The following is a 15,713-nucleotide window of genomic DNA, read 5'->3' as shown; positions in this document are numbered from 1 at the left end:
CTGGACACTGGGTTCTAGAAAGTTTCACTAGTGTAGGGCTATATGTATTGTGTCTACTTCTTTTTGTACACCAGTATTAGGGAAGGTTATACAGGTGTCCGCATGTCATATATTTAGGCTTGGAGTATGTTGGGGTGGAGGAAAGATGATGTGCAAAACATGGAGAGACCAGTTGGTTGGGAATGCCAGATCACTGATCCTTTTCCAAGGGTGTGTACAGAAGTGCTCCATGCACATTTTACAACGCTGTAATTTAGAGCACTTTTTATAGTACTATACAGTTACAGAGCTCTTAAACAGGACAGAAGTACAGTGTTTGGGGGTGGCAGGGCGAGGGAGGGGGGTGGCTCTGAGCTTCCCTGCACTTCCCAGGCTAGGTGGCAGGGGGTGTTCTGCAGCCTTCTGGGGTTTCTCCACTGGTCAGAAATTTGACCAGTGTCCAGAAGTTATTTAAAGTGCCCTAGGTTGCTGAAGTGCTGCAAAATACAGTTCTTCAAATATAATACCTCATTTAACATGGGTTAATTTAAAGCCAGAGGTGACGGTCTGCTAGTCTTGGCCAAAGGAGACAACCTGGTGACCGACTTAAATATAGAGGTAGGTACGGGTGACAGTGACCATGAAACCATCATGTTCAGTGTCTGACATAAGGCAGACAAATCAGATAGAAGGACTGAAGTCTTTGACTTCAAAAATACAAGTTTCAACAAGCTTAGGTCACTAGCAGGGTGAGTGTTGCAGGACCAGGGACTGAAGGTGAAAGGTGTGCATAAAAAATGGTTGTTTCTTAAGGACACAATCCTCGAAGCACAAAGGAAGTCCATTCCCAGGCAGAGAAAAGGTAACAGAAGGGCAGGGAAGCCCTCTTGGCTAAACAGGGAAATCATGGTCCTCCTAAGAAAGAAGAAGGAGGCTTATAAACAATGGAAGCTCAAAGCAGTCCCCAGGGAGGACTATTCCACAATGGCCCATATTTGCAGGGAACAGATAAGACAGGCTAAAGCAGTGACCGAACTTAGATTAGCAATGGGAATCAAGGACAACAAGAAGTCCTTCTTTAGGTACATAGGGAACAGGAGGAAAACAAATTGGAACATGGGGCCATTGCTCAACAACTCAGGAGAGCTGGTTACTGGCACTTAGGAAAAAGCTGAACTCCTGAATGACTATTTCACCTCGGTCTTCACTGGACCAAGAGGAAAACCATGCTAGGTAGAGTAGAGGATGAGCATGGTAGGAATAATTGCCTTTCTACAATTGCCATAGAATTGGTGTATGATCAATTAATAAAATTAGACGTATACAAGTCAGTGGGACCAGATGATCTTAATCCCAGAGTGCTGAAGGAGCTGGTCAAAGTCATTGTGGAACCCCTGGCAAAACTCTTCCACAGCTCGTGGCACTCTAGAGAAGTCTCTGAGGACTGGAAGAGGGCCAGTGTTGTGCCCATTCACAAGAAGGGCAGGAGGAAGAGCCTAGGTAACTGTAGGTCAATCAGCCTAACTTCAATCCTAGGGAAAATCCTAGAAAAGTTCATCAAGGAGTCTATCTGCGATAAGCTTGCAGAAGGTAAGATTCTGAATGACAGCCAGCATGGCTTCATCACAGGCAGGTCTTGCCTTACCAACCTCATCTAGTTCTATGACCAGGTAATTCGCCACCTGGACATGAGAGAGTGGGTTGACATTGTATGCCTAGACTTCCAAAAGGCCTTTGATCTAGTATCCCACAATGTCATCGTAAGAAAATTGGAGGATTGTGGGCTTAACTCCAAGATAGCCAGGTGGGTGAGAAACTGGCTGCAGGATAGGACCCAGAGAGTTGTAGGGAATGGATCTGTGTCATCCTGGTGAGAAGTGGGCAGTGGTGTCCCACAGGGACCATGCTCGGTCCATTTGTTTTCAACATCTTTATTAACAATTTGGGTGTGGGGGTGAAGAGCTCACTGGCTAAGTTCGCGGATGACACCAAGTTATGCGGAAGCATGGTCGCACTTAAAGATAGGCTACAGTTACAGGTGGACCTAAACAGACTAGCAACTTGAGCAGATTGCAATCTGATGAAGTTCAATGTTGAAAAATGCAAAGTGATCCACCTCGGGACATGCAACCCCAACACACCTACAGGCTTGGCAGCACCAAATTGACTAGCACCACGGATGAAAGAGATATGGGGGCAATAATAGACCACAGTAGGAATATGAGCCAGCAGTGCGACGCTGTAGCCAGTAGGGCAAATACTACTCTGTCATGCAGCAATTGATGCATCTCCAGCAAAACTGAGGAAGTGATTCTTCCATTCTACTCAGCACTGAAGAGACTGCAGCTGGAGTACTGCATTCAGTTCTGGGCAGTACACTTTAACAAGGATGTGGACAAGCTTGAGAGAATCCAAAGAAGAGCCACCCTATGATCACAGTCTTAAAAGGCAAGCCATACGAGGAAAGGCTGAGGGATCTGGGACTCTTTAGCCTGAGGAAAAGAAGGCTGAGAGGGGACCTGGTAGCAGCTTGTCACTACACTAGGGGAGTACGTTAAGGGCTCGGTAAGCAACGGTTCACCAGGGTACCCAAGGGGAAAACCAGGAGTAACGGCCACAAACTCTTGGAAGATCAATTCAGGTTCAATATTAGGAAAAACTTCATAGTCAGGGTGTCCAGACTGTGGAATAAGCTCCCTCCAGAGGTGATGCATTCACCTACCCTGGAAATCTTTAAGAGCAGACTAGACAGTCACCTTGATGGGTCACCTGACCCCCAGTTATCTTTCCTGCTTGATGCAGGGGGCTGGACCCAATGATCTTCTGAGGTCCATTCTGGCCTTACAATCTGTGAGTCTAGGAAAGAGCTGTACCCATTTTGAAAGTGCTGTAAAGCTGTGCACTTCTGTTAAGTCATGTCAATAAAATGCTTTAAATTGTGCAAAAAGCAACTTCTGTACACACACTAATGTTACACTTTAATGCCGCTATTTTTCAAGGATGAGTTTTTTCTTTTTTTAACTTGTTTTTCCCCCCCTCACTGTTAAATGTTTTGAGTCAGCTGGCACTTCTTTGCACTTTAGAAAAATTGTAAGAATTAATCTGTATTTAAATTGGTGGGAAAAGGCTTGGAGAACTGCGGGTAGAATTACATCTCAAAAGGAACACAAATAAAATTATTTCCTTTTATTTCTTTCTTTATCATTTGGCAATTGACAGATTTCTGACCAACAAATCTGAGTTTAGACAAAGTGCACATGGAAAAAGTTTGAAGTCTTGTAATGCTGCCTAGTGTGATTTGTATAAACATATGGGAACCCCTGGAGAGGAATGTAATCCAGGGTTCCCTGCTTGTACAGAAACCCTCAGAACAATATAATATGCAATAAAAAACTACTCTTAATTGGATTTGTACTCACTACTTTTGAAATGTGAAGAAGACATTTTATCCAGTCGGTTACAGACTTTGCAATCATTGGGAATAGGCATGTTTGGAATTAGCGACAGGAGGGCCTCCCCCATTGTTCCTTGAATGCAATAACATATTGAGAATTAAAAGGAACAACATTAATAATAAAAAATGTGATATGAAAAGCTATTAAATTTAAACCATGTGCTTTCCTTTGTTCATGCAAATTAGACTTAATGTTTTATGTATTTTCCATCTTCAGTTAAAAAGGTAAGGTGGAAAATGATCAATATTTTTTTCTACATTTTGGTTTCAAGATTTCCAGTAAACAAGACACTTATTAAAATGATGTTTTACATAGGCTGATGAGGGGTGTTCACACAAAGGTTGATGCTGACATCCTCTGCAGAAGGCCATTGCAAGGGTTGGGCACCATTTTACCTATAATGATAACGTTTCAGAACTGACTATTTTCTCTGGCACTTGCTCAGATTCCCCATTAAATTTGGTCCTGCTAGCTAACAATGAAATGGTGGTTCAGGCCATTGTCTGGATTGTCAGCTGAATATTGTACAGATTTATAGAAATACAGCCACCTTCCTCATGTTACTGTACAAAAAAGAAGAGTGCCATATTTTGATTACTTTCAAGAAATGCCTGAAGAATCAACAATAAAAAGAATGTAGCAGTTAGGGTTGTGATATACCCACTTGACTGCTGAGGTAATCAAAGGATGTTATCTGAATGCCAAGCTTTTAGTGTAAGTACAAAGCCGGGTTTTATTTCCCCTTCCCCGCCTGCTGCAATCATTTTATCTTCTTGGAATGAGCACCAAGTGAGGTTCATCAATAATGTCAATAGGCTTGACTTTTCAGGTGCTGAGCTCCCATTAATTTTAGAAGGAGAGAAGAAATTCCACTCCTGGTAAGGTAAGACGCCTTAAAGGATGATTGATACACTACCCCCAGGAAATTAAATATTGTATGCTGCTATCACTATTAGCAGTTAGTATTTCTGAGCACCCAAAATGTTCAAGGACTGCTACAAAAATAGGAAGAGACAGAGAATATACACTGTCTAAATTTTGGCCGAATATAAGCAGGGATAATCAAAAAGCAAGAGTGAAGAGATTCAAAGATGACAAGATAGAAGGGTGCTCATTTAAGGTATGTGACTATTTTGATGGTTCCACTAAATGTGTTTTGACAATGTGCAAGTATGCTAATTACCGTTTAATGTAGGCAGCACATCTGAAGTGAGATTTTAGGAGGGACTTGAATAATAAGGTGGCCTGGAGAGTGGGATTTGGGATGGCACACCATGATGAAGACTAGCAGACAAATAGTAAAGGTATAAGCAAAGTCTTGAAAGTGATAATCAGAAACCTGAACTGGCTGCAACGTGGAACTGTGTTTCATGGATAGGGTGAATGCCTACCTAGATCCAAGCCTCTTGGACTTTATCAAAGACTCCAAAGAGAGATTCATGGGCCCCAGAGAGATCATTTCCTTTTCCAAAATGGTAAGTGGTAAAACGTAGGGACTGGAAGGTATGCAGCAGGGGAAGAACCAAAACATGGATGATACTCTTAGAGAGTTACTGATAGTGTACAAATGTGTATGTACCCCAAAACATAAATGGCTGGCTAAAACCAAGGACTGGATGGAGAATTTACTGCCCTTCCAGGACAAATCTCACCATTGTATACAACAATGCTTAGGTATTCCAGTGACAAGAGATGTACAAATAATGATATCATGTGTGTAAGTAAAGGTCAAATGAATTATTTTTGCCTGATTTCATCTGCCCTATTAGTCATCCATTTATGTTTTCCTCATGAGAAACTGCCCTCTGCAGAAGTGCTCATTTTGTTTGGCAAAACCACAGTTAATTCCAGATGTTGGTTTTTTTCAGTTAGTTGCCTTAGGAAAAAGAAGTTGCACCTGAAAGCAAGAGGCCAAACTAGAAGGAAAAGAAAAGAAATATATAATATCCTAGCCAAGAGAAAGGGAGATCAGGTTAATTTTTTATAATGTGGGTTAATATCTAATTGTTTCCTTAAAGATAAACTGGAAAGCTTCTCATTTGCAAAGAGCCAAGCTTATGTATCTCTCTAGAGTTGAAGACATTGCTCGCCCCTGAAGAGCTGCATTTCCTGCATATACTGAGGTGTCTGGGATATCATCAGCTATTGCAAGAGGAAAACAGGTACCTAAATGTTTATCTTAGCAGGTAAAACAAGAAGAGAATTTTTTACCATTGCGTGCCAGGTTCTTGGCTGATGTGGAATTGTGTAGTTCCATTGCCCTACTAGAGTTATACTGTTCAACACCACCTGAGGATCTAATTCCCATATTTATAGCTGAGAACATTTGTCATTTTAGGTCTACACATAATTTGTTACTGACTTTGTTCTCTAACTTCTGAAACTTGGCAAAAAAAAGGTTGTATAATTTTCTTTTGAAAATACCAAGAATAAACCCAGAGGAGATGCTCAACATCAGAAATCCTATCTTTGGAACACCGTTTTTGATTCACAACAGATTGTGACAAAGGGGATTGTTAATAGCCTTCAGAATTGCCCCTCGAGCAGCGATTCAAATGCAGCTTGGGTTGCCAGTTACTGAATTTTGTTTCCAGCTAAAGAAAAGTGATTTAATTGGACTTCAGAGGATGTAGAAATTCACATTCCTAAAATTATGGTTACAACTGATGCTTTGTTGTCACTCCGAGTCCATAGGCTGAATAGGCATGAAGCCTGAAGTGCATCGTTATCGAGAGAGGTGGTTTATCTATGTTCTAGATTTACACTGTTGGGGAACTTAGGTGGCAGTGCTACCATCTAAGTCATACCTTTAAGTGCTACCATCTAAGTCATAACTTCATGTTATTCATGTATACGGGAGATACTGAGTCTAGAAAGAGCCTAATGAACAATCTCAGGAATAAGATGTATCTTAACTCAAAAGTACATAAAAGGCAGACTCCAGTGTTACCAATTCAATACCTTGTGCCAGTCTGAAATTCACTAAAAATTTCATTTCCAAGATTTGGTAAAGCCAAAAAAGAGAGAGAAAGAGCGCGAATGAAATTGTAGATGTCTTGCCGTGTGCTTTGGCAATGACTCCTATACCACTTTTGACAGATAACTTTTTTCAGAAACCAACAGCCAAGTGGCTATGTAGAATATATGTCTGTGACAGTTTGAAACTACACAGTGGGGAACGCTGATAGCTGTATTGTTGAATGCACCCATTGTTTAGGATGACACAGAGAAAAGATGTGGTCCAGTAAATCAGGGCCTGACAACCTTTAAGAAGCCATGGGACAGAACAACCCAGCTCTGGTCCAACATGGCTCATATGGCTTCTGCAGCTCATCAGCAGCAGGATGTCTTCTCTTTGCCCATGCTGGGACCAGGCAGCTGGGAACTGTACCCATACTGCTGCTGCTTTCCCCAGTTCCTCGCTCCTGAGCTGTAGTGCACGTGCATTTTCCAGCCAATGGGAAGCTGTGTTGGGCTGAGGTATCTGCAAACTGTGTCTACGCTGCTGGTGCTTCTTCCCTCTCTCCCTCTTTACTCCCTGGTTCTGCATGGATGGAAGTTGCACCTACGTTGCAGCAAGGTGGGGTGGGGAGGTGCAGAAGTGGAACCAACACAGACACAGGTTGCAGATGTCTGGCCCTGGCATAACTCTTCATGGGCTGGGAAGCCGTATCTCTGCCACAGCCAGGCAGTGGGGGCTGGGGGAATCAGTGGTGGTATGGGCGTAGCCTCCAGTTGCCTTGCCCTTGTGTGGGCACTGTCATGGGCACAGATGAGGTCCCCCGCCACTGATGTGCTACAGAAACTATCTGGCCTGCATCAAACCAGCATGAGAAGTGGCAGTGGTGTGAGTGCACCTGGACACTGCCCAGCACAGCATAGCTCCTTGCTGCCTGCCTGGCCCTGGTTTGGTCTCAGGCACAGGCATAAGCACAATCCTCCAGGTCACGGGCCAGATCCTGTGGCTCTATGAACTTGTCCATGGGCCGTATGTTGGCAACCCCTGTAGTAAATGTTAATTGTACGTGAAATGGTTTTATTTTGGAATCACTCTGGTATATATCATAAACAAAAAAGTGATGCAAAACACACTAGATGAATACTGCAAGCAAAACCACAAAACTACAGTTGAACAGTGAATTAATGCTGTATCTAATTAAATAGTTCAGGTATGCAAGCTTCTGACAGTCTGAGAAAATGTGAGATTTCTAGTACTCATCCTCTGTCAGCCCACTGCTTGAAAGAGGTGGCACTGAGAACATAGGAGGAACAAGCAGTTTTTTGTTAGTTGGGTCAGTCTTTTTTTGGTTCCCTTTTGAGGAGTCTGGTAGGATCATATATTGACAGTATTATATTACTGTCAAGTTGGACCCATTAAAAATATAAAGGTAAGGAAATAAATTGCTGATATTTAACGTGTAGTTGAAGACCAGCAGTCCTTTGGTTTTCTAATACGGTGTCATTTGAATTGGATATGTAACTGAATCAGACAAAATATGTATTTATGCATTAGGTTTCTTCAAAATTCCTGATATGGTTTTTAACAAGATGCAGAAAAAAATAAACTGAAACGCTGCTCTTTTATTCTTGGGTTGTTTGTGACAGGGATTCAGCAGTGCCCTGAGCTTCATGTTATTCATGTATATGGGAGATACTGAGTCTGAAAGGAGCCTAATCAACAATCTCAAGAATAAGAGGTATCTTAACTCAAAATGCTGATGCATGAATGAACATAATTTTTGGTGAACTGAGTTACTGTGCAGGGGACACATGAACTGTAGTAACCACATCTAATCAAGTTCAGTGCCTTTCATAAACAAATTATGTTTAAAACCGCCATGTATATTTATTTTCATCTTGCTAAATTTTTTTCTATTCTAGCATTTCCAAATTAGATATTTTCAGCTGGTCTAGCTCTATTGAAAGTCACACAGAACTGCATCAGTGATTACTTTTATTCTTTGTGTTAACTTTTAAGGAAAAACTTTCTAATGCTGTGTAATGTGAATATAATGTCTGTAACAGCAGGTGGAACCAGGGGGCAGTCTGCAGAGCTGTGCTGACTGTTAATTTGGACTACAGATCCCAGAAACTCCTAAGGGCTGGAGGGCAAGGGAGAAAGGAAGAGAAAGCTTGAGGCTGGAGTAAATGAGCAGCATGAACATGGTCATCCTTACCCAGAGGAGTGCATAGTGGAGCTGGAGATCTCACTGGCTTGATCAGCCAGGACTGTAGTCTGAAGGAGCTGGACTCAGACTTGGGGCAGCTGCAGGCAGCTGTTTGAGCACACTAGGGACTAAAGTCTTATTCGGGGGACACCTCGGGGGGGGGGGGGGAATTAAGGTGCTGAGTGTATGTTACAATACACAGTATTGACGGTTCTTTACCTTCTATCACTTACTCTTTAAATAATGAATTAATTTTCCAATTTTTTAAAGTAAATCATATTTTTATAAATTAAAATGAATTGGAAATGGGTCCTTTAGGAAATCTAGCACCTGATGATGAGCCTTTTTCTGTCATTAATACTTTTAATAAAAAAAGTAAGATCTTCAAATTATTTTATTTTTTGCCTGACAATCATTATAACATTGTATTATTATATCTCAACATTACAAGACCTAATATATTATTATTATTGCTCAGTCATTCATAAAATTATTTTTGGCTTCTCTCTTGAATCATCTGAAACCAATCAGGTTCCATTAGCTTCCAAGGCAGATCCCACCTTGACAGAGAAGATGTATGTAGACTCCTGATAAAGGAATTACTTGTCTGTAGCAAAGGTGCAGTCTCCCCTTCTTCCCTTTCAGTTCCCTACACAAAGCTAAATCTATTTGATTATTGATTTCTTATCTTGCATTATTCAGATGTTCTCGTTGGGCACCGAGTTGTTGTCTCATCCTTTGAACAATCCAGCACCATATTGTAACCATGATCTTCTGCTGTTGGGATTTTTGTGGGTTAGATAAACCTATGCTGATGAATGGTCTGCATTTTCAAAAGTAGCCCCTGGTTTAGTGTGCTCAACTTGAGATACTTATAATGGGGCTTGATTTATAGAGGGTGCATCTACACATGCAATTAATGCAGAACAATAAACTCATTGCCATTTGAATATGTGCCCAGGAGCGCAGCATGTTGAGCCAGGTTGGAGCATTCCAGGCTGGCAGGGTGCCCAGGGGTCAGACTCTATTTACAAGTACTATCCTGCTGCAAAGTAAATTAGTTTACTTCAGCCTAATAGGGGTGCATGTGTAGATGCTGAGACAGCTAATTAGTCTGCTGTGCAGTAAATGTCTTGTGTAGACATGCCCAGAAAGTGCTAATCAGCTGCCTTTTATTTTCAGGCTCAGGATAGCCATTTAACAATCACTAAGAGCTTTTGAAAATGTAGGCTAATCATTCTAAATTTACCCATTGTTATTTTTGTGTTGTGATCTCTAGATCTCACAAAGTTCAGGGTGAAAGGAAAAACTAGTCAGTTTTCACTGTACCTTTATTTCTGTTGTTTGTAACTTGTTTCTTTTCCTTCACACCATAAAATCCTCATATGTTATAGTATAAAGGTCTTCCCCCCTATTAGTCGCTCTATTAAATATGTTAATTGTGGTGTCCCAGATTATTGGGAACTCCTTAAATCAAAGCCCTGAGACTTGGTAGTGAGGCACATATTTATGAGCTTTACTGATGATTGCATAATATGAGAATCCACATAGAATTGATTGAACTCTTGGAGACAGATCTCTGGCAACCCTCACATAGCTGTTTTGTGCTGCTCTGGCAAAATAAATTGAAACTGGTTTTACAGGTCCACTTGAAGACTTGGTCTGTGTAGGAGAATCCTGGGTAGCTCAGAGCTATTGCATGCCACCTATGGGCTGCTCTACCACTGGCTTGGGGACCAGACCAGCATCCAGCAGCAAGAGTATCAAGGTGCATAGGTTTCAAATGTGCTGGCCCAATGATTTGGCCCACAAAGTCTATCCCAGCATGCATTTGACTCAGGGAAAATCTGAGTAAGATTTGCTAAGTAGCTGTTCTTTATTTCCAACAAAGTTCTAATGTTTATGATATTATTTATTGCAGTCCCTAGATGCTGCAGTAGTTCCCAGAATCAGGGCTTTGTTTTACAAGATCCTGCTACCAGGTCCCTTGCCACCAGGAACTTACAGTCAAACTTTTTCAAGCTTTCTGTCAATAATTTTAAATATTTATCTTTCTATGTACCACTGATTCTACCTTCTCCTTTTCCTAAAGCCTGAGCACAGAGATGGATCTGTATATTCAGTGTCTTTAAGCTGATACAAAGGAGCTTTATTTGTTCTGTCTGTCATTTCAGTGCCAGGATTTCAGTATCTATAGCACCGTCCTTGCCATATGCAGTTGTTTTTTTTTTTTTCCCTTTCCCTTCCTTAATTCTACTGGGGATACAGCATAATAAAAGTCTCAACTTAATCAAGACAAATTCAACATGTGGCCCACCAGAGAGAACATCAGGACATAAAAGGAGAAAGCAAACAAACAAGCAGACCCTTGTGATGCCAGACTAATAACACATTTGCTGCTGTGCTCTCCGGCTTTTTGGTGTGTGTATTGTTTCTCCTGTACAACATTGTTCTGTGGTTTGTTTCCTTGTGCTGTTCAGCCCTGGAGGGTTAGCTGCTGTCATGGGGGGCTGCTGGGACACCAGCAGGTGTCTGAATAATTGGAATAAAAATTCTTTCAGGAGGAAGCAGTTCATGGAAAAGAAACCTCTTCTCTTAGATTTAAAAAAAAAAAGTAATTTTCCTGGGCCATTAGTGGTGTCAAATGTTTCTCTCTCTTTCTTAGAGATAAAAATCAAGGTGCACATAATAGTCACAATTGTCCTGTCTGGCTGGGTCAGCAAGATGTCTGATGTCAAGAGCCATGTCACATTGGCCCATGGTAAGTGGAAGCCATTTTTTTATAGAGACCGACATTCAATTTTCTGTGTATTTGCCTGCATTACAAAACTGTGTTACTGTTCGTCATCACTAGCAGCTTTGCACTGATGGAGCCCTGTGTCAGGAGGTGCTTCTTGAGATGCACTGGCAATGCTCCATGGGTGATGCTTGCACAGCATCTGGCTATGTTGTGGCCAACTCTACCTAGTGCTGTCAGCTCTTTCTTTTCATGAGCATTTACATTGTAAATATGAAATAAAAATCAAACTATTTGCATGAGGGAAAGTGATTTTCTAAACTCCAGTTTCCCACATCCTTTTTGATAGCATTGAATTGGATGCTTAGTCACAGATGGAAGTGGGCGTCTTTTGCTATTTGGGCATCCAGTAGCAGCGAGTAGTCCAAAAGGACTCCACTATGTAGGCCAACTTAACAGTCTGGGGACAGATGCTCTTGTAAGTGGGAGATGGTAACGAGGCTTTTCTTGAGCATGCCTTCTTTTTCCTACCCAAGTCATCTCAGTCTTGCCTATTTTCAACTTTAGCTGCTGGTTACAGCTAGGCATTGTAAAACCTGAGAGAGGATGCTTGTGTGTACATTTGATGTAAAAGAGATGGATAGCAGGAAGTTTTCTGCCTATTGACACATCTCTCCACACATGGGAGGAGATGATTTGAGCTTTGTGGACTCCATGGCTGAGGATGCTTGAGGTGGGCTTTGAAAGGAAGAAGCAGAACCAATTCAAGGTATTTCTGTTCACACTGCAGAGGTTGGACAGGAGTTTGAAGTGATCAAGAGTAGTAGATGCCACAGAGAGAGGTCCAGCAGGCAGAGAGAATTTACCTAGTTTTGGAACAGGAGGCACTCAGCAACCAGGGCAACAAGTGTTATCTTTCAACATATTGGTCTGAGTACTGGGTACTAGCGGCTCATAAGCAATAAGAGAAACTATGGTTTATTTGGGTTTTCTTGCTAGTATCTTGGTCAACTTACTTAGGCAGAAAGGGAAATACCAAGTTTTCAGGTACAAGGGCAGCAAACAGGTTCCTTTGGTTCTGTTCAGAATGTGATGTAGTTTAAGGCTGTAGTGGATTCACTCATGGAAAGATGTTAAAGGTTTCTGTGGATAGGGGGTCCCTGGTGATCTTTGTTCTTTTATGAAGGGCAGGAAAAAAAATTTAAGTTGTTTGTACTCTTCTGACAGGTGGTGTTAGTTACCTGTATAGTATGGTTAACTCCATGGGAAGAATTTAGGAAAGAGACCTATTAAGAAGCCCCTTAAAGCAAATAAATGCCAGTATGAGTTACAGTTAAAAAAATACAGGGGTGAGGGTGCACGTTATTTGCATTGGAGGGGAAGAAAATGGCTTATTGGTTGATCCTACAAGGGCCCCATAGCTTCTCAGATCACTCTGGCATTCATTGTGTTTATGAATAATGAAATAAACTGGTGTGACATGAGGGAATAAGCTGTAAAGTGTCACAAAACACCAGAAAAAAAAATCCATCCAAAATGCTGCTTTTCTTCTGGAGGAAAACCTAAAACAACTTTTCTGATTACCTGACAGTCCATTTAATCCCCAGGAAACCTTCTTTTGTTGCAGTTTCAAGGAGAATTACTTGAAATAATCCTTTGTACAATGTGCTTGGTTCTATTTTAGTTTTAAATCGTGTCCCTTTTCTTTTCGAATTTGTAAAAAAAAAAAAAAAAAAAGGAAAGAAAAAAGACGACATCTAATCAATTCCTGTGTGAAGTGCGGAGGCCAAGTCTGAGCCTCTCTAGTATGGTGTTGCCTTTTGTGTGGGGACTCTTATTAAAAAGACTAAGACCTCAGGGGCTGAACAAAAATCAAAACCCAAATGTTATAATTAATCTGGCTGGACCTAACCATCTCTCTGTATTCCTAAGGAGTGGAAATACTTCCTGGCTGGCCTGGCATCACTGCAGTGCATTGTGCTAACATTGACCCAGATTCAGAAGGGACCTGGGGTTTCAAGACTATGGATCTTTAAGGCTTTTGAGTGACACCTGGTCAAGGAGGAGAATTGGTCTTGTCTAAGGACACTACCGTCTGCCTGCCCTCCAGCCAAAGGTCAGATTCTAGGAAAGAACTAACTAGCAGTTGCAAAGGAGTAGGAGGGCAATGAAAGCAGTGATATAAAAGACTGAAGCCTTACAAATTGTGTGTGTGTGTATGTGTATAAAGCTTTGAATTCTGGCTATATGCAGTATAGCTAAATACCAGCTTAGGGAAATTATTAATATTTTGACAATAGGAGAATGAGGCAGGGTAATATAGGGATTGGCTTTGGGAGAATAGGATTTAGAAAAGACAGCTTCTATTCTTTTTTCTACAGAAGGGTATATCTAGGCTATCACATGTGTGTAGGAGCACTGCTGTATAAACATCCCCCTAACCACTTGCTCTCACTCTACACATTTTGAACGTGGAAAAAAGTCATATAGCTACTTTTTGGCCAGGGCATGTCCAGTGCTGGATATCAGGAAAAACTTCTTCACTGTTAGAACAGTGAGGCAGTGGAATAGACTGCCTACTACGGAAGTTGTGAACTCTCCATCACTGGAGGTGTTCAAAAAGAGCTTGGATAAGCATTGGCTAGGGATGATCTAGGAGTAGCTATGCCTATGGGTATTTTCCATGCTTCTGGGATTTCCTGGTTGCTGCATGGGACTAAAAAGGTGCTCTGGCTGGTTTCCAGCTAAAATCCGGAGGTTTCTGGCTAAAGTGTCTTGCCCTTTTGCTCAGAGTCAGCCTAATTGCCACATTTGGGGTCAGGAAGGAATTTTGCCTTATAGTCAAATTAGTATGACCATAGGCAAATAGTATGACCATATTCATAGGACCATAGATTTTTGCCTTCCTTTGTAGTGGGGCCCTAGGCCTCTTCCTTGGATGTCTCAAGCATATTTTAAGAATGTGGCAGCAAGACATTGGCCACTATGGTCTCCCTGCTTTACCCATGGCAGATTACAGTGCTGTTCTTTGTGGTTGTGTGGCAGGGTTGCCAGTGTAGTTTTAATAATAGGTTGAATAAGGATTTGCCTGGGATGGTGTAGTTAGGGATGATCCTGCCTCTGGCAGGGGGTTGGACTAGATGACCTCTAGGGATAGGGACAGACATTACACATAAACTGGTATAAGTGATTGGAAACTGGTTTAGACCTGTAATGGAACAGAACTTCAGTGTACACAGACTAGTTTCAAAATGGCCAAAACTGATTTAAGATAGACCTGGATGGATACAGTGTCAGACTTAACTGATTGAGGTTAAACTGGTCTCTAGACCTTCTGTCCCAGATCCTCTCCTGACTCAAGTTGCCTCATTCCCCAGCATCCCATGATGCTTTGCCCCTCATAGGGTGGGTTGACTAGCCTCTGCCCCACTGTCTGCTCCAGCTGAGCCCAGCAGGCCCTGCCCCGGGCTGTCACAGAGCAGAAGCAGTAAAGCCCCTATTTCAGAGCCCAGCTGATGTAGGGAACAGGGCTGGCAAGGGGGGGACTGGAGCCCTCCACACTGGCTCCCCACAGCTGGGATTTATGCAGCATGGGGGGAGGGCCTGGCAGCAGGGGCTTTTTCCCCACAGCTTGGCTTTCTTTCCAGCAGCCTGGCTGGGGTATCATCCCAGCCCCATCTTGGAGCTGGATCTGGTATCTCAGCCATGGGGGCCGGGGGCAGAGGAGGGGGGAACAGAGCCCTCTTGCCTGGCCCACCTAGCTGTATCTGCACAGTATGGGGGGGGGGGGGCTATGCAGTAGGGGCTTTTTCCCCCTACTTTCCCCCAGAGCTTGGCTAGGTGATCATCCCAGCCCTGCCCCCATGCCAGACCTGGCCTCTCAGCTGTGGGGAGTAGCGGTAGGGGTACGAGAGAAACAGACCCCCCCTTCCCTGGCCATGTCCCCCCACAGTTGGGGTCTGTACAGCACAGGGAGTCCAACTCTGCAGGGGCCGTTTCCCCCAACACCCTGGCTTTCCTCGCCTCACAGCCTGAACTGGGTTATTAGCTTTGGACTGGGTTATTGCAACACAATGCACCTTGGCTTGAAAACATCAATCTAACCACCCCCCCCCATCCAACCTCCCCCCTTTAATAAAAGGAAATACCTCTATACACAATAGAAACCTCTACAATAAATTATGATTGAAACCAAGTTTTACAAATAATCAGAGAAGTTAGACATTTTTATAAATTATGAAAACTTTCACAAAAATATTAGACAGGATAAAAAACTGTTTAGATTCATGCAAATCTATGTCCACCATCATACTTTAGGGGAATATGACAATCACTGACTGACATAGATTAGAAGGAATTTATCCCTGTGGACAA

The sequence above is a fragment of the Alligator mississippiensis genome, chromosome 1 (genome assembly GCF_030867095.1).
Source record: "Alligator mississippiensis isolate rAllMis1 chromosome 1, rAllMis1, whole genome shotgun sequence".
In the NCBI taxonomy this organism is placed as follows: domain Eukaryota; kingdom Metazoa; phylum Chordata; order Crocodylia; family Alligatoridae; genus Alligator; species Alligator mississippiensis.
This window is presented reverse-complemented; position numbering follows the sequence as displayed.